General features: G+C 34.9%; 1 protein-coding gene across 17 annotated transcripts in view; it reads right to left on the reverse strand.

Moving 5' to 3' along the window:
• SNCA (synuclein alpha) overlaps positions 1–24,328 on the reverse strand; it is a 171,772-nt gene that overhangs the window by 104,184 nt on the left and 43,260 nt on the right. The window lies entirely within an intron of this gene.

Here is a 24,328-nt window from a genome sequence, read left to right on the forward strand (position 1 = left end):
AACCATAGAAAAAAGGAATAAGTATGCTGCATACTCATTTTAGGAAAATTCTCATTGAGACAGAAAAGTTAAAAGGAATATGAAGGGGGATAAACATCCTTGGAATTCTGCAAGTGAATGCAAATTGCTTGAGTATTCAGATACCTTGGGTCCTTATATACAGCTTTACAAGTTAGTCAAAAGATGAAAACCTATTGTTTACCCTGCTCTCTCCCATTAACAATGTTAAACAATGTTAAACTGTATGTATACACCTGAGAATCAACATTAAGAATAATGTACCATCAAGGAATATGAAATATTTTATCTAACCACAGTGCTTGTAGTGCACATTAAATGCTCATGCACATTATTGCTCAGAGCACTGTCCAATATCATTATTATATGAGTCAAATATGTAATTTAAAATTTTCTAGTTGCCACATGAGAAAAGAAAAAAGTAACAGATGAATTTTTATTTTATATAACATTTAAAATATCCACATGCTATCTATATAAAAACTATTAGGAAAAAAAACTATTAGGAAACTATATGGATTTTTTAAATACTAAGTTCTTGAAATCTGTGTATTTATACCACATCTCAATTCAGGCTAGCTACATTTCAAAGGCTTAATAGCAACATGAGTCTAGTGCCTACCATACTGGACAGTGCAGACAGAGATCAACAGGAAACACTTATTGAGCATCTATTATACACAAGAAATTGTATTAACTATTAGGAAAACTAAGAAGAAAAAAATCACAGTCCAACACTAAACCAATTAAATGAAGAAATGGAAAAAGATTTTGTACTGAAAAGATAATTAACATGAACAGCTATTTCTGACAAGTTTAACAGGAGTAGTGTAGGCAGCAGGTTGTATAAAAATTTATGGCAGGGACTTTTGTGATCTTGGGCAAAAGTATATGCCTGAGATATTTCAGATTTAAGAAAAGGTTGTAGGCATAAACTATATACACATTCATGAACAGGAAAAGCCTGATACTTCTAGTGACAATGAATGAACCAGCATTAGAGACTTCATACAGTAGGTAGTAAATCTCCTGGATGTTCAAATGTTAGCTAACTCTTAAATGTAGGAATAAACAAATGACAAAAGACATAATACCAGAACAAAAAAAAAAAATGTGAACACTGAAATATCAGTCTGATGACAAACCTTTGCTTCTAATGATGAAGAGTCAGTTAAGTATGTTTGAATGGGAATGATGTATGAAGCAGAGATGGTAGTTAAAAATTTACTGAAAGGAAAGGTAAGCCACAGGGAGATGAACTGAGAGCTTAAGTACTAATGTAGGTATAAGTCAATGAGAGTCCTGGCCAAACCACAGTGGAAGAGATAGGAGAGAGACTGGAAGAATGAATGGAGAAAATAAAGTCCTAGAATGAATATACCCAAGATTTATCCCATAGGTCATAGGGAAAATATGGTGTCTATGGTGATAACTGAAATGGAGGGACCCCTCGTTTGGGAAAAAGATTAAGCCCAACTTTAGGCCTGCTGAAATCAAAGTGATGACATGATGTCTAAAAATGTGCACTGCACAAAGAGGAAGATGAGTGTATACTAGGAAAGAGAGCCCTCTAGAAATGTAAAAAAGAATAGTCACGAGAATATATGTCATTGCTGACAAAAAACACAAAAATTGGAGAATGAGTCAGGAATCTATATCCCTTAAATTATAAAAATATGAGAAATAGTTTTTGTAGAGAGTATTTTAGGAAATAAATTAAAGATGAATGAAAGAATCAAATCTCAGGACCCTGGGTGGCTGAATGGTTGAGCGTCTGCCTTTGGCTCAGGACGTGATCCTGGGGTATGGGATTGAGACCCACATCAGGCTCCTCGCCAGGAGCCTGCTTCTCCCTCTGCTGATGTCTCTGCCTCTCTCTCTCTTCTTCTCTTCCTCCCTCTCTCTCTCTCTCTCTCTGTCTCTCATGAATAAATAAATAAAATCTTTAAAAAAAAAAGAATCAAATGTCAACTAGATAGAAAAGCCATGAATATTGGTATATGCAACATATACCATCAGTGTCATGCTTACTGTCTTATGTGGCTGTGTTACTATGTACAATATAGCCTTTCACAGTCCCTAAATGAAAGCAAGAGAGGATTCACTGTGTAGTCATGAAATTCTTTGTTCCATTATGCTCTTGTCTGTGATTTGCATAACATGACTGACTGTAATCAGAGTATTGTGTGTGCCCTTTATTAATCAATCCTTGTATAAATCTCAAAAGGATTTCTATTTCTCTAAAGACAAACCTAGCTTGCTAAATATTATGAGCTCCAGGATAAATTTTAATAAATTCCATAAAAGACTACTAGTCATATTCTTGACACTTCTGTTTTCAGTGCTATCTCTTCTCACGTCTGCTATTTTTATTGGTTTCTTTTGTGAAGTGTGCTGATTTCTTCCTTTTCCCTCCTTAGAAACATTTTCCCCTCTATTCTTGCTCTGTGCTCTGGGGAGATAACTTGTATGACGTACATCAGGGTTTCTCACCCTTGGCACTAGTGTTATTTTGAATTAGATACTTCTTTGTTGTTGGAGGATGATTAGTAGAATGCCTGACTTCTACCCACTGGAAGCCATTAGTACCTCTCCCCTTCCTCCCAGAATTGTGACAAACAAAAATGACCCCTGGGAACGAAATTGCTGCCTGCCCCTCCCAGCATTGAGAACCAGAGGGTTACATCAGTGTACTCCTCTGCCTTTTGGTTACCATATATATTTGGCCAATGGGAGCACCAGAAGAGTAAATGGAGGGAGGAAAGTAAGATCAGGTTGTTTATTTCCCAAATATCCACTCCCTGTCAGGTCATTCCAAAGATCATAACTGCTATAAGGCAGCTATCTTTAAAAAAACCTCTGCCTATTCGTGTGTTTTCTCCCTTTTCTCTCTCCCACTCTGATATTCTTATTTTCTCTCTCTCTCTCTCTTTCTCTCTTCATACATTTACACCTCTTCCTTCCCTACCCCATCAGAACCTATAATGTCTCTCCTGCTCTTTCCCATTTAGGGCTAGTGGTTATTATGGTGCCCACTGTTACTATCCTGAAGTGCTTCATTACACCCTAATTATATCCAACCCTTCGTAATTGCTGACTTTATGAAAGTATCCACAAATTAACTAATTTGTGTGTACCATCTGTTTCTGCAGGAATTACAAGTGATACAAGGTAAGTTCATATCAAAATATTAATAGAAAAGCAAAATACCAAATAGTCATTGAGGTCTTTCCTCCATTTTAGTCCCAATCATTGCAATGTTTTGTGCAGGCAGCCTTGTAGTAATCATTCATTAACACCGATACTACCTCTTACATTTTGATTTGATCAAATAAAGCTAGTTAATGAATATAAAAGATCACTAAATGCAGTTTCTTGCCTTATTACTCTCATGTGAAACAGAGATATAAACCTACGATGAAGAGTAGCAACCAGGTTGGAACTGTAAAACAGTGCTATTCCCAAGCGGAAAATATGGAGATCATAAAGAAATGAAACTGTCTCAGTATCTTATAGTCACACCTTATAAAGAAGCAGGAAAGTATATGGAGATGATTGTTAATTTAGTCAGGCACTCATTCATTGAATCAACAAATTCTTGGAGGCTACTGTTTTGTTTTGTTTTTTAAGATTTTATTTATTTATTCATGACAGATACACAGAGAGAGAGAGACAGAGACACAGGCAGAGGGAGAAGCAGGCTCCTTGAACGGAGCCTGATGTAGGACTGATCCCTGGACTCCAGGATCACGCCCCAGGCCGAAGGCAGGCACCAAACCGCTGAGCCACCCAGGGATCCCCTAGGCTACTGTTTTTGAAGACATTGTACTAGTTCCTACAGAGGTTATGATGTTGACTAAAATGTAACCTTTATCCTCAGAAGAATTTACAATCTCTTTTGTAAGAGATCGAGGTCCAAACTAAACAAAACAAAAACAAAAAACAAAGTAAGACTGTAGGTGAGGGACAAGGGATGCATGGGTGGCTGGGCCATTGAGTGTCTGCCTTTGGTTCAGGGCGTAGTCCCGGGTCTGGGGATCGAGTCCCACATCCGGCTCCGTTCAAGGAGCCTGCTTCTCCCTCTGCCTGTGTCTCTGTCTCCCCACCCCCCGTGTCTCTCATGACTAAATAAATGAAATCTTTAAAAAAAAAAAAAAAACTGTAGGTGAAAATGGTATCTGTACATTACTGCACCCTGATGGCAAAGAGAGTTTTCTTAATACGTGGTGAGGGGCCAGATCCCAAGCCCACAGTAAGTATTAGTTGAATGTATGACTAAATGAAGTTTGAAGGAGGAAGGAAAAAATACCACACAGTGCCTCACAGTTCTGTGTGGGAGCTGTCAGTATAACATGCTTCTCTCAGTTTCTAATTGCATTCCTGGCATATTTTATATACATCAATCTTCTGTGATTTAATGAAACATTAACTGCTCTATTTGTCTTACTTTAGAAGAACATTAAAGATTATTTTGAAATTCAAAAATTTCCCCACAAACCTTAAATTCAGAAATTTGTATACCGAGTCTTACCAAAGTGAATCGCAGCTATATGAATTGCACAAGTGAAGTGATGCAAAATAAGGTTCCTACTATACTGGTACTGAAGCTAATCTGGGCTTTACAATGTTTTAAATTGTAAAGCTTTTTAGAGAAGCTTTAGGTTTATACAATAGTAAGGAAAATACAGAGATTTTCCATATACTCCTTCCCCCCCCCAATGTTTCCTATTATTAACATATTGCATTAATATGATGCATTCATTAAGACTGATGAACCAATATGAATACATTATTATAAACTACAGTTCATAGTTTACCTTGGGTTCATTCTTTGTGTTGTAAAGTTCTAGGAGTTCTACAAATGTATGTCATGTACCCTCCATTACAGTATCATAAAGAATAGTTTCACTGCCTGCAACAAGCTCTATGCTCCACCTATTTATCCTTCTGTCTTTCCACAACCAATGATTTTTATGCTTTGCATGGCTTTGTTTTTCCCAGAATGTCTTAGAGGTAAAATCATACAATATGTAGACTTTTCGGGCTGGCTTCTGTCACTTTGATATATGCATTGAAGCTTCTTCCATGTTTTGGTGGCTTGATAGCTTATTTCTTTTTATCATCATATAGTATTCCATTGTCTGAATGTGCCAGAATTTATATATTTACCAGTTGGAACACATCTTAGTTTTTCCCAAGTTTTGACAATTAGGTATAAAGCTTCTAGAAACATCTATGTGCAAGTTTTTATGTGGATGGTCTTTCAAATCTTTTAGGTAAGTATTATGTGATTATTGGATTATATGGTAAGAGCATGTTTAGTTTTGTAAGAGACAGTCAGAGTGACCTCCAAAGTGGCTGTACCATTTTGCACTCCCATCAGCAATCAATCAGAGGAATTTCTATTGCTTCACATCCTCTCCAGCATTAGGTGCTGCCAGTCATTTGGTTTTAGTCATTCTAACACATATGTAATTGGCTTTATAGCTTGAAACAGGCAAGTGGCCAAGAAAAGATAAGACAACCAAGGATTCTGCTTTTTAACTATAGTAATAAGAAAATGTGTTGAAATTATAAAAAGGCTGTATGCTAAATATAAAGAATTTTCTAACAGTTGAACTGTTGTACTAATGAGAGGTTGAAGAAGTTAACTTGTGACATTTATAGGATATAAACCTTTCCTGTTCTTTCTTGCACTGATATCAATGTTTTATTTAGTAAAGGTTTAAACAGTAATAACTATCAATACCTGCTAATTGTTAGCAATTTTGAGTAGCAAGACATCTTTTCTGATATGCACAAATACATAGCTAAGAATAATATGATACAACATTGGAAACATTGCTGGGATAGGAGACAGTCTTAGTGGGTTAGTAGAGCAAGCTCTGAGCTTAGAACCAGTGAATTCAGTTTGCTCCATCTAAGCCACTCACAGCCACGAGACCTTGGTTCACTTAACTTTTTTCAGCCTTGAAAATGCATTTGTAGAATGAAAAATATATTTTCTTTCTGCCCATCTTATCATGAAACTGCTGTAATGACAAATATGTGCATTTAACTATGCTACATATTTGTATTACATAAACAATCTGAAAATCACAAAACACTATGTAAAATATAGGGCCATATCTGTGATGGTCCTTACTCCAAAGAACTCATTCAACTAACCACATTATAATTGATCACTCCTGTAGATGTGGTTTGACAAGAAAGCACTCAACCAACCACATTACAATTGATCACTGCCATAGATGTGGTACAGCAAGCTTCCTTTAGAATACTAACAAAGATTCATCTAAGACTATAGATAGTATATGAGTTCTGGGCCCATATTTATCTCCTGTAGTCTCTATCACAGCTATGAGATGTGAATTTTATTATTCTCATTTCATACAGAGAATGTAACTGAATAATGAAGCAATTTGTTCATGGCAACAAAGCTAATCAAGTTAGTGTAATTACATGTTATGGAAAGTTGAAAAAAAGCTGCTTTATATATCCTTAACTACAGCGGCCATTTCTAGAATTCAGTTTTCTATAATTCAAACTATGTCACACACAATAGATTACTCCATAGTTTATAGACAGTGGATAGGTGTAGATCTCTTTACATGGAGATTATTAAAGGTAGGATTCCTATTTATTCAAGAATCAGTTTTAGACACTGTCTCTGTTCATATTGCTGTTTTATTTTGTTCTTCTTCTACCAACCAAAGAAAGAGAGAGGATGAAAGAAAAAAAGAAAAAAAGAAAGAAAATAAACACACACCACAATAACTATCTCATTCTCTTCATGACCTTCAGTACTAAGAAGACTGAATAGAATATCAAGATAAATTAATGGCAGATTTAGTATCCTGGCTGCCTCATTTTCATGATTGCCCAGAAGTTAAGATGTTTGGAATGATTATAGCCTGATAAGGAGAAAAAGACATTGAACTAAGCGTCTACAGTCTAAAACAGATCTGAGAAAACTAATCTTAGCTTTACTGAGATTTTTCAGAGTAACTATTATATAGAGATGTTATGTTCCTTTTCCCTAAGATCTAAGAGCATTTCTTACTCATTTCTTTCTCATTCTTTCCCTAAAAACTAGAGAGAGAGGCAGAGATACAGGCAGAGGGAGAAGCAGGCTCCATGCAAGGAGCCCAACATGGGACTCGATCCCAGGTCTCCAGGACCGTGCCCTGGGCCGAAGGCGGTGCTAAACCTCTGAGCCACCGGCGCTGCCCTCACTTGTCTTCTGTATTTGCTACAAGATTGCTTATTAAATTTTTGCTGTTAGAATCAGGATTAGTTGCTATTTATCATCTCAACTTTCATTTAAAATTCAATGTTAAAAAGAAAGAAAACTTTAAAAATGCAAACATGTGTCTAACTCAGATCACATAAAAGTTCTGAAATGGGCAGATGAAAAATAGCAAGTTTTAATATCTATGCAGTAACAGGTTCTGAAAAGAAGTACTGACTCTATCAGTTTGTATTCAATGTGCCTGAGGGAAGCTAAATAATGGCATTCCTAGAAACAATGCACCTTAGAAGACTTAATACCAGCTAAATACACTGTAAGAGTATTAAGCCAACTTCTCTTCCAGTGAGGCTTGAGTAAACAATGTATCTCTAAAAAGAAAAACTTCAATGCTGAATTAACTGATTACATTTAAAGTATTTTGAAACATAGTCCCTAAAGTAACAGAATAATTCTAAAAAAACCTAATAAATCTCCTTTCAATGGTCTGAAAAGAAAGACACAGAAAACAAATGAAACGAATATTTAGAACTGAGAAAGAAGTTAATAGAAACTAACATTAAAAGGGAGTTGAAAATCAAATATAAACTATTAGGACTTCATTAAAATAAAAGGCTTCTGCACAGTGTTAGAAAAAATCCACAAAACGAAATGACTGAATAAATGAATAAATGTCTAAAACCTACTAAATAGAAGATATTTGCAAAGGGCATATCCAATAAAATGTTAGTATCCAAAATATACAGAAGACTGATACAATTCAACACCCAAAACCCAAATACTCCAATTAAAACATAGGCAAAAGACATGGGCAGGCATTTCTACAAAGAAGGCATACAGATGGCCAACAGACATGAAAAGACACGTTCAATAGCACTAATCATCAGGGAAATGCATATGAAAACTACATTGAGATATCACCTCACACCTCTCAGAATGGCTAAAATCAACAACACAAGAAACAACACATGTTGGTGAGAAAATGGAGAAAAAAGGAACCCTTGTGTACTGTTGGTGGGAATGCAAAGTGGTGCAGCCACCCTGGAAAATAGTACGGAGGTTCCTCAAAAAGTTAAAAACAGAACTACCCTAGCAATCGCACTACTGGATATTGACCCAAAGAATTAAAAACACTAATTCTAAGGGACATATACACTCCTGTATGTATAGCAGCATTTTTACAATTGCCAAGATGTGAAAGAAGCCCAAGTGTCCATTGATTGATGAATATATATGTGTGTGTGTGTGTGTGTGTATTTTATTCAGCCATAAAAAAAAAAGACTGAAATCTTCCATTTGTAACAACATGAATGGAGATAGAGTATCATGCTAAACAAAATAAACCAGTTGGAGAAAGACAAATACCATATGATTTCACTCATATGTGGAATTGTAAAAACAAAACAAATAAAAGGAAAACATGAGTGAGATAAATGAAGAAACAGACTCTTAACTACAGAGAATAAACTGATGGTTAGTTACTATAGTAGAGGTGGGTGGGGGTTGGGGGAGTGAAATAGGTGATGGAATTAAAAAGCGCACTTGTCCTGATGACATGCACAGGGTAATGTATAGAATTGATGAATCACCACATTGTACACCTGAAAGTAATATGACACTGTATATTAACTATGCTGGAATTCAAATGTAAAAAACATAAAGAATAAAAAATTTAAGTTGGAAAACAAACCAAAATAAGCAAGTTGAAAATCAACTTGAACTATAATATAGCATATAATCAAAGAAAAGGGAAAGAAGTTCACGAAAAACATTAAATAAATAAAATGTTTAAAAGGATATTTTACCAAATTTTAAAAACCAATTTAAAGGAATTAACCAAAAAGAAAGAAAAAAAGAATTAACCATGAAGGCAGCAAAGCCATTCCTTTCTGTACGTTTGGCTGATGTGGGTTAAAACTTTGGGTACAGAATAACTAAATGAAAATTTAGGGCTGAATTAATTCCACTCAAAATACAATGGATAAATTAAGCAAAATTTGGCATGCTGATTTATATAACTAATTTTGCAAAATTGTTAATATGAGAGAAAGTATTAAGTCCAAGCAAATATCCAAATTTATCTGAACATAGAAAGTGAGGATGATCACCATACTGTGTTGTCAGGAAGGATAAGACCACAGTGGGCTTCTCTCAGGCTCTTCAATTTTTATTCTATCAATTAGAAGGGATCTGAGGACAGGATATAGAAAAGGACTAAGGCCCTCATGTCATTTTGCTCACATAATTTTCGCTGACATCTAGACCTGAGGGATATACTTACTTTGGATTAAAAAAGAGCAAATATATGCAAAATTTGCATTGGATGTGAATCTATTGGCCCTTACAATTTTGCTGTAGGGTATCAATTGATTCCTTCTTATAGAGGAAGGACTGTCAAACTCAATGGTTTCCACCAAATCAAACATTGCAGTAGACAGAATTTATCTATAGTTTTGGATGGATCCTCATTTGTTATAAAGAAGATCTATTACACCCAAAGATACTTCCTGAAATTAGAATTTTAAGATAAATCAGCATAGCCCACAAATAAAATAAGTTACTAAGCCTTCCTTTTGAATCTTGATCAATATTCAGAGATGACTATTCCATATCACAAAGGCTAACTAGTTTTTAACTTTTTTCTCTGCTCCTAATGAAATTTGTATTGCTGAAGTATTCTGGAGGAAATAAATAAAGGAGCCTGACATCTCAGCCAGTGCTTCCTGGAGTTCCACACGGCTGATGAGTCCAGGCAGTGACAAATGACATGCTATTCCTGAATATGCAGTCTTTCTCTCCCTCTCATCTTCTTGCAGCTGAACACTGTCACATTCCTTGCAGAAGAAACATACATTTCATAGCTGTCATCCTTGCATAAAAGGCAGAAGGAAGAAAAAATCTTTTTATCAATCTGCCTAAACATTTCCTTTTATTATTTACATATCAATTATCACGAGAAAACATTGAGTATATTTAGACACAAAATGCAGAAAGTTGTTTTGGAAGGTATCACTGACAAAGGAAAACACATGGTGGAGAGTCAGGAACAAAAGGATCGTTCTTTTTGAGAACAATCGTAGGCTTCCTGCCTTGATATTCCTAATCTTTCTGGCATCTTGAGCTCACCAACTGCCTAATACTGGATGCATGCGGTTCTGCCCATCTGTCCAACAGTCAATCTAATTCAGTGATTTACTAAGAAAACATTTAATGGAATATGAATAATGTATAGTAATAAGCAGTTTTTTAAATCTCCAAGATTTATCTTATGAGTGAAAGGGTTGCTTTGTTCTTAAGGAGAAAGTTAATGTCATGTATCCATGTACAATCAACTAGAATTGCTACACAAGTATGGAAAAGGAGAAACTTTTGTGAGAAGTATGAAAGATACAAGTAATTTTATTAGGATTGGCCCACATTTGGCCCATATGCCAAACCACTAATATGCACCAAAAATCACATGGAAATTGGAATCAAGTAATGATCTTTGCCATTTTACACATTCTCGCAGTTTGTCTTTTTAAGATCAAGATCAGAAGTTCTGGTTAATCAGCTTGTTTTGAAGAAGATTATAACATTTTTCTTTGCTTTCAGAAGATTATAACATTTGTCTTTGCTTTCAGAAGAAGTCCACACTTAAATTAATACAACTCCTTTTATATATATTTATTAAGTATTGGAAATGTGCCAGCATAGTTGGAGGGCAGTGCACCAGGAGAAAAGGTATAGGACATAGGACTTAATGAGATCGCCATAATGTAGGGCCTGTAAACCACAGTAAGGATTTGAATTTTATTCTATGAGTGAAAGGAAGCCACTAGATGGGTGACAGCAGGGGAGGGATGATTTGGTTTCTTTTCCTTTTTTTTTTTTTTTTTTTTTTGGTTTCTGTTTCAAAAGAATTATTGTGACTGATGGAGAACAGAGTAACTGGATTGAATTAAGTAGACGCAGGGAGGTCACTCAGGATGCTAGGGAAGGAGTCTACGTGAAAAACTGATGGAAAGCTGGCCTCAGGAGGTGGCAGTGGAGAAGGAAACCATGGTAAGATCTGGGCATATTGTGAAATACAGGTGAACAGATAATAAAGAATTGGCTGGAGAATGTAAAAGAAAAAGCAGAAAAAATTCTTTCAGTATTTTCACCTAAGTAACTAAATGTGAATGGTAGATCTGCAAATGCTATGAAGGCTAAGAAAGATGAAATTACGATGTATTACAGCAGATAGAGAAAGATTTTTGTAGTTCTGGAGGCTTGAGCTGGACAGTTTAGACTTGATAAAATTTAGACAGGGGGCATAAAAGCCTTCTCAGAGGTAAAGCAGAGTTAAAGTTACATATTGTTTAAGGTAACTGAGAGAGATTTTGAAAATACTTGGGGATCTGCTCAAACTGAAGAGTTCTGTAGAATGACTGTGAAATATATGATTGAAAAGAAAGAGAGGCCAAATAAAATAGGGTCTTGAATAATGAGATTAAGCCTTGGAGCTTGATTCTATGGGTAGGAGACAGCCACTGGCTAATTTTCTAGAATTTATTGAGCTAGTAACTTCCAAATTATGTCAAAGGCAGTACTGCCAAAGGCCATTTCATAGATTCCAAAGATAGATCAATGCAGATGCATTTATAGAAGAGTTGAACGCTAAAAAGATCAAGTAGATTTCCAAAGAAAATGCTACCACAAATTTCATTTTACACACACACACCCCATGCTCACATTCATATATATATACACACACATATACAATACTAAACATTATTAATATAAACTGCTACCCTTCCCAAGTCATTCTTTTGCAGTTTCTTTTTTTAAAGGTATCAATTAGTTTCAAATTTCTATTTGCAACTGAATTCTATGTATCTCGAATATGTCCATCAATGAGTCAATTCTTATTATGTTTCAATAAACTCCTAGGTTCAAATATATATCTTAAAATGTGACCTTAGGAATGTGAGATGATCAGATCTGCTAGTTATGACAAAAAGGCAGTACCTACTAATGAGATATTCAGAGGTTATAGGGAAAACTAGAGACTATAAAGGCCCTCTCAGTCCAGGTACAAGGCCCTTATTCATATATAAAATAAACTGTACACTGTGGATGGATTATCTAATTGTAATAGAAAGTAACAAAAAAAATTTTTTTAAGTTTACCAAAAAGAATAATTTTACAATTCCCTATGTTATCAGGTTAATAAAAACATTAAAAGTTATTCACAAGCTTAGGGATTGGGGCATGCTGTGGATAAAGCATATTAAAATGAGAAAGGTTAAGTTTTAAGGATACAGGAATGTAAGATAATGATAGCTTTCTCAGAGCCCAAAAGATTTGCATTACAATTATGCAAAGTCAAATTGTAAGGTCCCTCATGATCAGATAAACTTGCCAAAATGAAAGAACAAATAAAATATTAAATTCATTCAGGCAATGCAACCCATTACTCCTCGAAAAATCTTTGTTAAAATTTATCTTGAAATTTGGATGTAGTACCCAGTATTATTTGATAGCAAAAAGACAATTGCTGAAATAGTATTTTAATTTGGCTTGATAATTGGGATCAAGAGAAATAAATGAAAGACTATAACCAGACTTCTATTTCTGAGAAATAATAAGAGACTATGAGTGCTATGATACCTCACTCAGAGACAGCCTTACTTCAAACATGAAGGGTAGATAAGGAGGTTGGGGGAGAAATCTTCAAATCTATAACAATAATAGACTAAGAAACTCCTACATATACTCATCATGATTAACAGCTAGATGTCATTAACGTAGCAAAAGAAATTGGTCTTGAATATCACTATATTTCTGATAATGCCTGGCATAGCATCTTACACACAGCAAGACTTCAACAAATATGGACCAGATGAATTGGTGAATAAATAGTGAATGAACAACAAATATATAACTGTACTTTTAAGTAACCATGAGGCTGATTTTTTCTAATTTGTTGGAAAATTAACCTCTTTAAGTTCTAATTGTGGTCAAAGTAGCAGAATGCCTACTCACATAAATGCTGAATAAAGTGGAATACTATAAATACTATTTATTATGCTTTTGTTATAAGTTTAATACATCCTTGTTAAAGGAAATTGAAGAAAATATAAGCAAGAGGAGACAATAAAATGAATGTAATCCATGACCCAGAAGTGGTCTATTGCAGTGTTTCCTCAAGGACAATGTGGGCGGACTTTTTGCAGTTATGCCTTGGAAACATTACTGGCATCTTACAAGCAATGCCTAAGGCTGGGACACTTCCTACAGTGAATGAGAAGGCTCCCCAAAGCAAAATATTAACCAGCTGGAAATGTAGAGAGTCCTCCATTGAGAAAAACTGACAGCCTGATGCATTTACTTCAGCGCTCTCTCTCTCTCTCTCTGAGCTCTCTCTCTCTCTCTCTCTCTATATATATATATATATATGTATATATACATACATATATACATACCATACACAGATATTATTTTTAATGAAAATAGGTAATACTATACAAACTATTCATCTTGTTTTGTGATCTGTTCTTTCACTTAATGCAACAAGAGCATCCTTCCATTCCATTAATTATTCTTCTATGCCAACATTTTAATGGCTGCTCAGTGGTATGTTCATTTTAATATACCACTGTATGAATCAACCATATCTTAGGCCTTATCAACTTTATCTAAGACCCTACTGTCAAATGTCTAACTTTTTTTCAACTTAACATTATAATCAAAGCTGAGATGAATATCCTTATATTTAAATTTATGATCATTTACATTCTTGGAAGTAAAACTGTCAAAGAATATCCACAAGTTCAATCTTTTAATAAAGATTTCTAGCATGTCCTCAGGAATGATTTGTATCAACTTATTTTCCAACCATATTGTTGGTGATTGAATGGACATCTCTCACATAAAGTTATTAGAAATGTGAAACACCCACTGAGGGCACAGTGACATCGGATAAAAGCTGTAATAGGTAATTCCCTATTTCATATCTAAACAGGAGGCACAAGGATTGGTATGAAATAAGGTTACAGTTGAGACAATGAAACTAAATTATAAATTTTCAAGTGTTGGCCCCTTCATTATTTTTTCATCAATAAAGTTTAAAAAGAAAGAGGAGAGAGATTTCCATAGAAATAGATGTGAAGAAAAGTATTGGTGGAGCATCAGAATCTATTTTTCCCCTGAAACTTTCTCTATAGAGACTAGTGGCAACTCATGAGCTTGGGAAGGCTCACATCTCATCCCTTGGTGGGACTCTTCCTGAAGAGCAGGATCTGTTAGTTTTCCCAGTGATTACAGAGTATGAACAAATAACCACAGAGACATGGGGGGCTGACATACCAAGCTGGAGGGTTTAATCTTGGTCCCCTCACCCCCACAGGCCATGATTCCTGAGAGTTGAGGCTGGTGTGGCAGAGATTCCTAGGTTTCCCTGCATCCAGATCAGGCAGAAAGAAGAGTAGACAGGCTCTAGTGGCCAAGTCTGGAGGACAGAGGCAGGGAGTGGCAGGAGAGCATGGTTGTCCTTGACCCCTGAGGTTACAAGGGGACAGGTGGACACATTTAGACCATAGAACATCCACATCAGAGAGGCACCCCAGGATATTAGTGGCTGTGCTGAATGAAAACCAGGCCTGATCAAAAGCAAGGATATTGCTATCATTATCCCTCCTTCTTTCCCCCTTTGCAGACATATCATCCCATTTTCAAGCAAACTTGGGGAAAGGAAGCTTTGAGCTCATGTCAAGCTCTGGTAACAAATAAATCTTGTATTTGGTTGAATATTTATAACAATGAGACTGTTTTACACTGGAAATAACTAAAATAAGATTCAATGCAAGCCCTTAAAGATTATGAACTAAGCCTTAGTGCCTGTTATGAAGATGTCAAAGTAAGAGAAGCTTACGATTATACCACCTCTGGAATTGTTCCATTATAGGAAGTTCTGGTGTAGAAAATTGCTTCAGAAAAAAAGCTCTCTGGCCTCCTTTCCATCAAGAGACTTTCCTGCCTTTGAGTATAAGTGAAGGGGTGCCAAAATGCCACAGCCAATTCTTAAACCTATTTCTTATTCAGGTCAGAAGGGAGCTTCATCAGGATTTGGTACAAAAGCTTCATACGAATGAAGAAAGTCACTTCTTTGGACTTCTCCAAGAGATCTTACAGAAAATAGCTATAAAAGAATACAATTTAGATATGAGATGCTTAGTCTTGAGGATCTCTAAGTACTCTAACCCTGGACTAAACACTAGTCTTATTAAGAAAAGGACAAAAAGAGTGAGTAGGGACAGTGTCAGTCAGCCTGCGGCATTTCAAATCTGCCTTCCACTAAATATCCAGCCAGACCCACTCTCCATGGGTTTGGTATTAAGAAGACATTAGATAAGACTGCAACTCTACCTCTAACAAGATATTAGGGCTCTGGGATTTTCTTCCACTTAAAAGAAAATTTTTTTAATTTTGTTTACTCTAGTGCTTCCTGAAATTATGTCTTTCTAATTACATGTGTGTAATATTCAATAGAACACAATGGAGAAATCAAAGGAAAAATAATAGTAGTGTGACTTCCCTGTGTTTAGCTAAATAAAGTAGGATGTTCATTGAATGGTTTTTCCACTTTCTGTGTTTACAATTTGCTTACATATGAACAAGACCTATAATCATATACCCAACACAATTCAAAGAAAATGCAGGCTCTTCTTAACAAAATGTCCTCACTGTATAACATATCACAATTGATTGTTTATCTTTTGTCTATGTGACATCATTTCATTCACACTGACTGTTCAGTGGCTGGCCAGTTATAGAGAGTTTTGGTTTAGAAAGGTTAAATGAGTTTCCAGAGGTCTGGCAATGTGTAATTGAACAAACTGGCCTAAAATTCAAGCCATTAAACATACTCAAAACATTCTGAACTAATTTAATCCAACACTTCTTTTTCACAGATGAGAAAATCTGTGCTTAGACGGGTGAGATGACATCATCTAGCAGAGGGAGAAACACAAGACCAATTCCACGTTCCCTGACTTAAGGCTCATGCCCTGCATACTAAGCCATGCTTTTCCTATACACATGACCAAATCAAATGACGTAGATAAACCAGGAACCCAGTATAATGATAAAGGCCAGCTGGCTATTATGATGAGTCAAAGAACAGATATAGATCAGCTTTAATTAGAAAACTTGTGAAATGCTTTTGTTTTAAACTCACAAGTGTTAGTTTTCCTTTGCAGGAAGAACACTATGAAAGGATCATTAGGTTAAGCAGTTATTAGTATTTAGTTGAGATTATTTTTTAAAAGTGCCTACTTTACATATGTCATAATGTTAATTAAAGATGAAGGGTTTTTTTAAAGATGAAACATTTTTAATTCCATTGTGTGCTTTGCATGACAAATGTATTAATCCCTAACTCAGTGACCATTAGTAAGAGCACATGCCTTCTCCAGTTTCACTAGATAGCAAATAATACACAATCTACTCACCAAAAACTAGACCTTTAAAACAAAATGGTATATACATGCTGAGAAAACTCCGGTAGCATGAAGTAGAAATATTGAAAGGGCAATTCTCCACTCTTTAGATTTCCAACAAATAGGATAAAGTATACACACACACACACACACACACAAATACATACATACATACATATACATAAATATATACATATAAATTGGAGGTAATTTGCTATTATGGCTTGTCAGACAGTTAAATTCTATTAAAATCTTAAATTCTAGGGATCCCTGGGTGGCGCAGCGGTTTGGCGCCTGCCTTTGGCCCAGGGCGCGATCCTGGAGATCCGGGATCAAATCCCACGTCAGGCTCCCGGTGCATGGAGCCTGCTTCTCCCTCTGCCTGTGTCTCTGCCTCTCTCTCTCTCACTGTCTGCCTATCATGAATAAATAAAAATTTTTTTAAAAAATCTTAAATTCTAAAATTCTTAAATTAAAAGTTCATATTATTCTTCACAATTCACAAAGCTGCCAACTGAATTTATTCTTATGAATTGAGTTCCAAATAGATTTACTGTTTTTTGGCAGTGTAAAGAACACTAAAGAAGAGTAAGACAGTTTCCATGTCTAATCAGGAAGATAAAATATAAATTTCCTTTAAAAAAAAACTTTTTTATTCATTCATTCAGTTGTTTATTCAACAAACATAATTTCTAGCTTAGTTTTCCCTGTATTAATGTATACTATAGTCTCATTAAGAATTAAATACTACTTTGAGGAGTACCTGGATGGCTCAATGGTTGAGTGTCTGCCCATGATCCTGGGATCCTGGGTCCTGGGATCAAGTCCTGCATCAGGCTCCCCGCAGGAAGCCTGCTTCTCCCTCTGCCTATGTCTCTGCCTTTCCCTCTGTGTATCTCATGAATAAATAAAATCTTTAAAAATAATAATAATAAATAAATACTACTTTGAGAATTTTCAAAATAACTGTGTAATTCTAGAATCACCTGATAAAGAGAAAATATTTAAATTGTAACTTAAACATTTATATGTTTTGCAAAGTTTTGATAAAATTTCTTATAAAAGAATTACCTGCTATTTGAATTGACAAATTGCTCATTTTCTCCTCATTGCGCAACAATTGGGTTGATGAGATGTATCATTCAACTCTAGTTCTATAATTATATATTTACATGCAAAACACAATTGGCATCTCATTTACCTTATTTCTGTTGCTTTGAATTCAAGTAAACATATTTTGTCCTAGATTTTTGTGTATTTTGAATGTCTATTTTCTCTTGATAAAGCAAACACCACCATTAAATATCTCCCTGAAAATAGGAAAACTAAAAGCCTATATTTGAAGCAGCAAAAAATAAAATTACTCTTACTTTTTAGAAACAAAAAAGCTGATTATCATTGAAGTTTGGGAGACAACCACTGCATGTCATAATAAATAAATATCTATCCCCTTTATTCCTGTCACCTAAACATATTGGTATTCTTTTTCAAGGTTTTCCATTGAATTATAAGGTGGAAATATGGCTCAGATGGTAACAGAGGTTTAAAATGAAAACACTTAAATTTGAAATCATTCTTTATATAATAATATCTGATCCATGAAACTATCAAATATCATCTTTTCTTTGCATGTGAAAGGATATTAGCAATAGATGTTAGCCACATGAACCAAGTGAAGACTGGTTCATAAAATATGGTCATTCCTCTCACATTGCATTCAGTAGAATTTTTTTTTAAAGATTTTATTTATTCATGAGAGACAGAGAGAGAGAGAGAGAGGCACAGACACAGGCTCCTTGCATGGAGCCTGACATGGGACTTGATCCTGCGACTCCAGGGTTACGCCCTGGGCCGAAGGCAGGCGCCAAACCGCTGAGCCACCCAGGGATCCCCGCATTCAGTAGAATTTTAATTCATATTAAGCATTTATGAAGGAATGAGCCAATTTCACAAATATGAGTTAAAGCTGTTTGCTGGTGTGCCTTGAAGCAGTTCTATCACATTCTTCCTATAATACATTTTCTAACAAACAAAACTACTATCACAATTGGTTTTTTGAAGACTGAAATTGGATTTGTAGTCATGTATATATCATGGGGTTATAATGCTTACACATTATTAACTGCTGGTGCTAGGACTCAGGTGGAAATATTTTTATGAAAAAAAAGAAATATTTTTATGTTTCTGTCTGAAAAGTAAAATATTGTGGCAGTTTTCTCTGCGTGTGAGGCAATTTCATAATCTGCTGACAAAAACAAAATTTAAAGTGTAATATTTATTGAAAGTATAGGTCTCTCTCATTCCTAACAAAAAGCATTTTTTTCCCTATGATTGATATATATGTGTTACAGATACATACAAATTCTCAAAAAACAGAAATTTCCTTTTTCACCCTGGGGTACATATGTCGTTGCTGTGCTTAGACCACATTTCTTGAAAGTAAGAGTCATACATGTGTTATTCACCTCTGTATTCCTTAGAGTGCCTGAGTGTCCAGCATATATAAAGTACCCATTAAATAACTGAATAATAAGCCTAAGTTTCTTTTAACTTTATATATAGTTATTGTGAACTTTCCCATTTACAACCTTACAATATTAAGGGGAATTTGGAATCGTGATTCATCCATCCTCAACCCACTGAAATATTAGATACAAAGAAAGCCCATCATTATAGATGTGTTTCTAAGTAGAGATTCTATGTAATATTAGACTTTCATATGAGCCTAAAATATGTATTTTTACATATCACATTGAAAAATATTGCTAATTATATACATGTTAAAAACAAACCAATCAGGTCAATTAGGTTTTTTTCTTTTATTATGACATTCTTTAGCCAAAGATTACAACATTATTAATAGTATGTGCCACTCCCACCACAAATACAAATCAGGCAATTCCCTGTGCCACCAAGCTTTTGGCTTAGGCTTAACTATAACTAACAGTAATGTTGGTTATCTTCAGAGGTCAAGCACAAAAGCAAGACTCATACTTCTAATTATTTGAGAGAATATATCTATGATTAAAAAACACTTAAGGAGAATAAACTGTAAATCAGAATATTTCACTAACATTGACATCTCTTGTTACCTTGTTATTAACAATACAGTATTAAGATTACACCTATGATATGTATATGCTTCTTCAAAGAAATCTGAAAGATGGCCTGTGATTTTTGGCTTATTTGTGAAATCAGTATAAATGAATTAGCTGATGTCAATATCCATCATATGATTATTTAATTAGTAGGTCTATAATATTCAAGCATTTAAAAATAAGTCTGCATCAAGCTAAACATGATAGCTCTGGTAAGTCAAAGGAAGTAAGGAGGACACTTAAATGTTATAAAATATGTCAAACCTGATATTTTCATTCCTGCTCTGTTTTACTCCTCTAGTACACACTTGGTTAACTATCCTCTTACAAATGAAGGCCAGAGCACAGAGTATACGTGCTTCTATCCATCTGAAATCAGTATTTGCTGGATAACTGTGTGGGGATAGTAAAAATTTCTTATAATCTGATCTAATTTTTTCAAAGTGGCACTGCTTAGGAACTTCACTCTAATTCTGAAGAAAAAAAATGAACAGATGAAGTGGAATATTTCAAGCCTATTACTTGAATAAAACCTATTAATTTCCATGTAGATAGGTCAGTGCCTAAAATGGGATGTGATAATGAAGCTGACTGCTGTACTATTTCTCAGGCAGTGGCTCTACGTTATGTGTAGAACTTTTACTCTCTACAAATAATAGGAAAAAAATTATGGAAGTACAGACCTCAGGGACACTAAGGATCCAACTCTTCTAGCGCATTCCAGTAGCACTAAAGAAATGCTCATTTGTTCAGTAAGGATTTATTTGAGCAGTAATCACATGCAAAGCACTGTTAAGCAGTTGGAATGGACTAAGTGTTGCAGTTACTAGCTATATATTTCAAACACAGATGTACTACAGAAAAACTCTTACTCATTATGCTTATTTATAATAGTCTTGGTACAAGCAGATAATTTGTTCTCAATATAAGTAGGAAACAAAAAAAAAAAAGTAGGAAACAAATTTTGTCTATATAACATCACTGTTTGAACTTAAAACTTGAGCATTTCTGCCAATACATTTGCAGCCTGTTTCTACCATGCCAATCAAGTGAATGAGCTTCAGGAAATGAGTTGTATAGCTTGTGTGCACACAGGTAAAAATATATAGATCAGTAGATGCACTATTCTAATGTATTCAGTAGAGAAGCTAATAATATTTGATAAAGCAAATTCTTAAAATTCAAGACATCCTATTTGTCCTTTAATCTAATGTCTTATAATTAGAAATTATTACTAAAGATAGCTTCAGTCATATGAAATTCAAATTTAAAAAATATCTAGATATCATCATATCTCTCTGTTAACATCAAAAGGAGATAGAACACACCAAAGCAAACATCCCCAAAGTGATAAATTTAGCAAATAAAAACAGAAAAATCAAAATGAGCTATTAGAGCTCTTGGTTTAAAAAACAGAAAAAGAAAACACCAAAGGGAAGAAAGAAAAAAAAAAAGGGAAGGAAGGCAGGCAAGAAGGGGTGAGGAGAGGGGGTAAGGGGAGGGGAGAGGAGGGGAAGGGGGGGAATGAAAGATAAAAAGATTTGTTCCACTATCAATCAGGGAGTAATGGGCCAAATACCCTCAAAGGGCTAAACATCAATGTAGCCACTCCTTTTGCACTGTTGCTGATATTTAAGACAGGCACCAACTGCCAAGAGAATGGCACAGCCATTAATCCATTTCAAAGAGCTAACATCCAATAGTCCTGCTAACCACATCCCTCTTCCCCCAAGCCTCATGAAATGTACTACCAAATCTTGTTGATATTAACTCCTACATAGTCTTTAAATTAATCTATTTCTTTCTCTTCCCCACCTACACCTTAGAGTATACAGTCATCTCTTATTTCCATCACAGCCCACTAAGTCATCCCTGGTTTCCACTCTTCTTTCCCTTTAATCTGTTTCCTACCAGGCAAGTAGAGACATCTATTCAACATGTGAAGTTATAACCCGACATCCTTGCTTAAATATTTTCAATAGGTTCCTTCATTCTTAAAGACCAACATTCTCAACATGGTCAACCAGAATGTGACCCTACTTATCTCTCCAGCTTCTTCTACCTTATTTTCTGTGGCTCTGGCTACAGTCCTCTTGGACTTGCCATGGTCTCCTACCACATGAGGTTTCTTCATGTTGTTATTTTTGCCTGTAATGTTTTTCCTCTACCTCCCACTTGTTTATTAATTGCCAGTCACTTTTCTAGATCTCAATGAAAACATCACTTCCTCAGAGAAGTTTTTGTAATGCTCTCCCTTATCCCTACCCCATACTAGCTAGGATACTCTCTGCATTATGTACTCCATAGCATTTCATAGTTTAGAACGGCATACTTCTTGTGTGGTAATTAGATGATTATTATTATCTTTGTCACCAGATGATAAGCTCTATGAAGACAAAAACTGTGTATGGTTTTCTCACCATTTTAACCGCAATATCTAACAAAGTTTCTGACACATAGTGAGCAAGCTTTATTTCTTGAATAAAGAGTGAGTACATCAATGGAGTTATTAACAAGTAGTTAAAGCAACAATAATTTACTTATTTCCCTTTACCAGAATCATTTTGATCAGAGTTTGAATGATGAAATTACATTACTTCAAATCTCATAATGAATAAATTGAAAGATTTTATCTAAACTCTCTAGCATTTTTGGCATTTCATAGATATGGCCACAAAGAAAAGATTATTAGCATCCTCCTTGAGTTAAATGGAAACTCAGAACATCACTGCTAAATTGGGCTTTAACGATTTTCTGGTATAGTTTCTCATTATATGAGAAAGAGTCTTAGGAGATCCTCAAAAGGTCATTCAGCCTATTGATGACAGAGCAGGGATGAAAATCAGCCATTTAAACTCTCAGTTTAATGTGTTTTTTTTTTCTATAACTATGCTGCAATTTCTAGGTTTTATGGCTTCATTTTCATATTAAAAATATGGAAGAACTTGTAAGTACCCGTAAGAAAAATATCTCCAAATAGTTAATTTTGTCATATCATTAGATTTCTGCTTTAAATTATTAAATTGGAATGTTTTTAGAAAAGCAAAAAAAAGCCCAATTTTGTAAGAAATGAAGCACTCTCATGCCTTATTTGCAATTTACATAGTATGCCTTAAATAGGGGTAAGAAGGGGTTTGTACATGTTTCCCTCGTTTCTTAATATTCTGAAGCATAGAATTTTTCCAGTTAAATCTGGTTGTCTGTAATTCAGTTTATAAAAAAACAAAAGGAAGGTAGATTTTGAGGAAGTGCTTGGGGAAGTGACATAGATGGAAAAGCAGTATGAGCATCTAGTTAATTACAATCAGCCATGTGACCTTGGACTGCTCACTCCCCCTCTGTAGATTCTGTTTTCCTTATCTGTACAATCACAGGATTGGTCTAAATCATGGACTTTGTCTGTTGATGGGCTTTCCAGGTCCCCCCTAAGCCTTTATTGTGTGTATTCCTGAGAAGAATCCATCGTTTCTATTAGACTGTCAGAAGCACTTGGGACATTAAACAAGCTAATTGCCTCTGTACTAATGCCTGAGGTCCCTCCTAATTTTGAAATGTAATAAAGCTATAAATATAATTTATAAAGTCAGACAGAAAATAGAAATTTGTATAATTATTAGCACAGGTAATAAGAGGATATCTACACAAAGGAATACTACTATCATTAACCATACACTTAAGTGTTAGCTGAAGAACTACACTAGAAGCCCAGCTCAGATTTTCCATAACTAGCATCAATTGCCCAGATGATATAAATACATATGATAAATCTCTGTATGTCCCAGACTTTTAGTCCTGCCTTTTTATAAATCAATGTTTTAATGATCCATCAAGGCAGGCCTGCCAAATAGAATTACATGGGGTAGAAACAATCTAGAGTAGTTTGCCAGCAATTAAAGCTACTTTCTTATAGTATTCAAAATATTTCTTACAAAACCATTTCAATGATAACTTTCGGATAAATAGCCACAGTTGCTATGCAATGCATGTAATTATTAGACACAGAAATAAAAGTCACTCTGCTTATACTTATTCCTTCTTTCCTTTCCTTCTTATATATATATATATATATAATATTTCTTATTTCTTATATATATTTTTTATATATATATAATATTTCTAATTATCAGAAAAAAATATTTCTAATTATCTACCATGTGTCAGGTACTCTTCTAGACACTTGTGAAATATCAGTGAACAAAGATATATTCCACCTTCCTGGGGTTTATATTTTAGTAGGGTGCAAATAAAATAATAAACAACATATGTAAGAAGTAAGTTGGGGCACCTGGCTGGCTCAACTGTTAAGTGCCCAACTCTTGATTTTAGCTTAGGTCATTGATCTCAGGGCTCAGTGGGAAGTCTGCTTGAGATTCTCTCTCTCCTCCCTCTGCCCCACCCCCATGCACAGCATTCTCTCTCTCTCTCTCCCTCTCTCTCTCTCTCATAAATAAACAAATAAATAAAATATTTTTTAAAAAATAAGATACTTATGACTCTTT

The sequence above is a fragment of the Canis lupus genome, chromosome 33, assembly GCF_048164855.1.
Source record: "Canis lupus baileyi chromosome 33, mCanLup2.hap1, whole genome shotgun sequence".
In the NCBI taxonomy this organism is placed as follows: domain Eukaryota; kingdom Metazoa; phylum Chordata; class Mammalia; order Carnivora; family Canidae; genus Canis; species Canis lupus.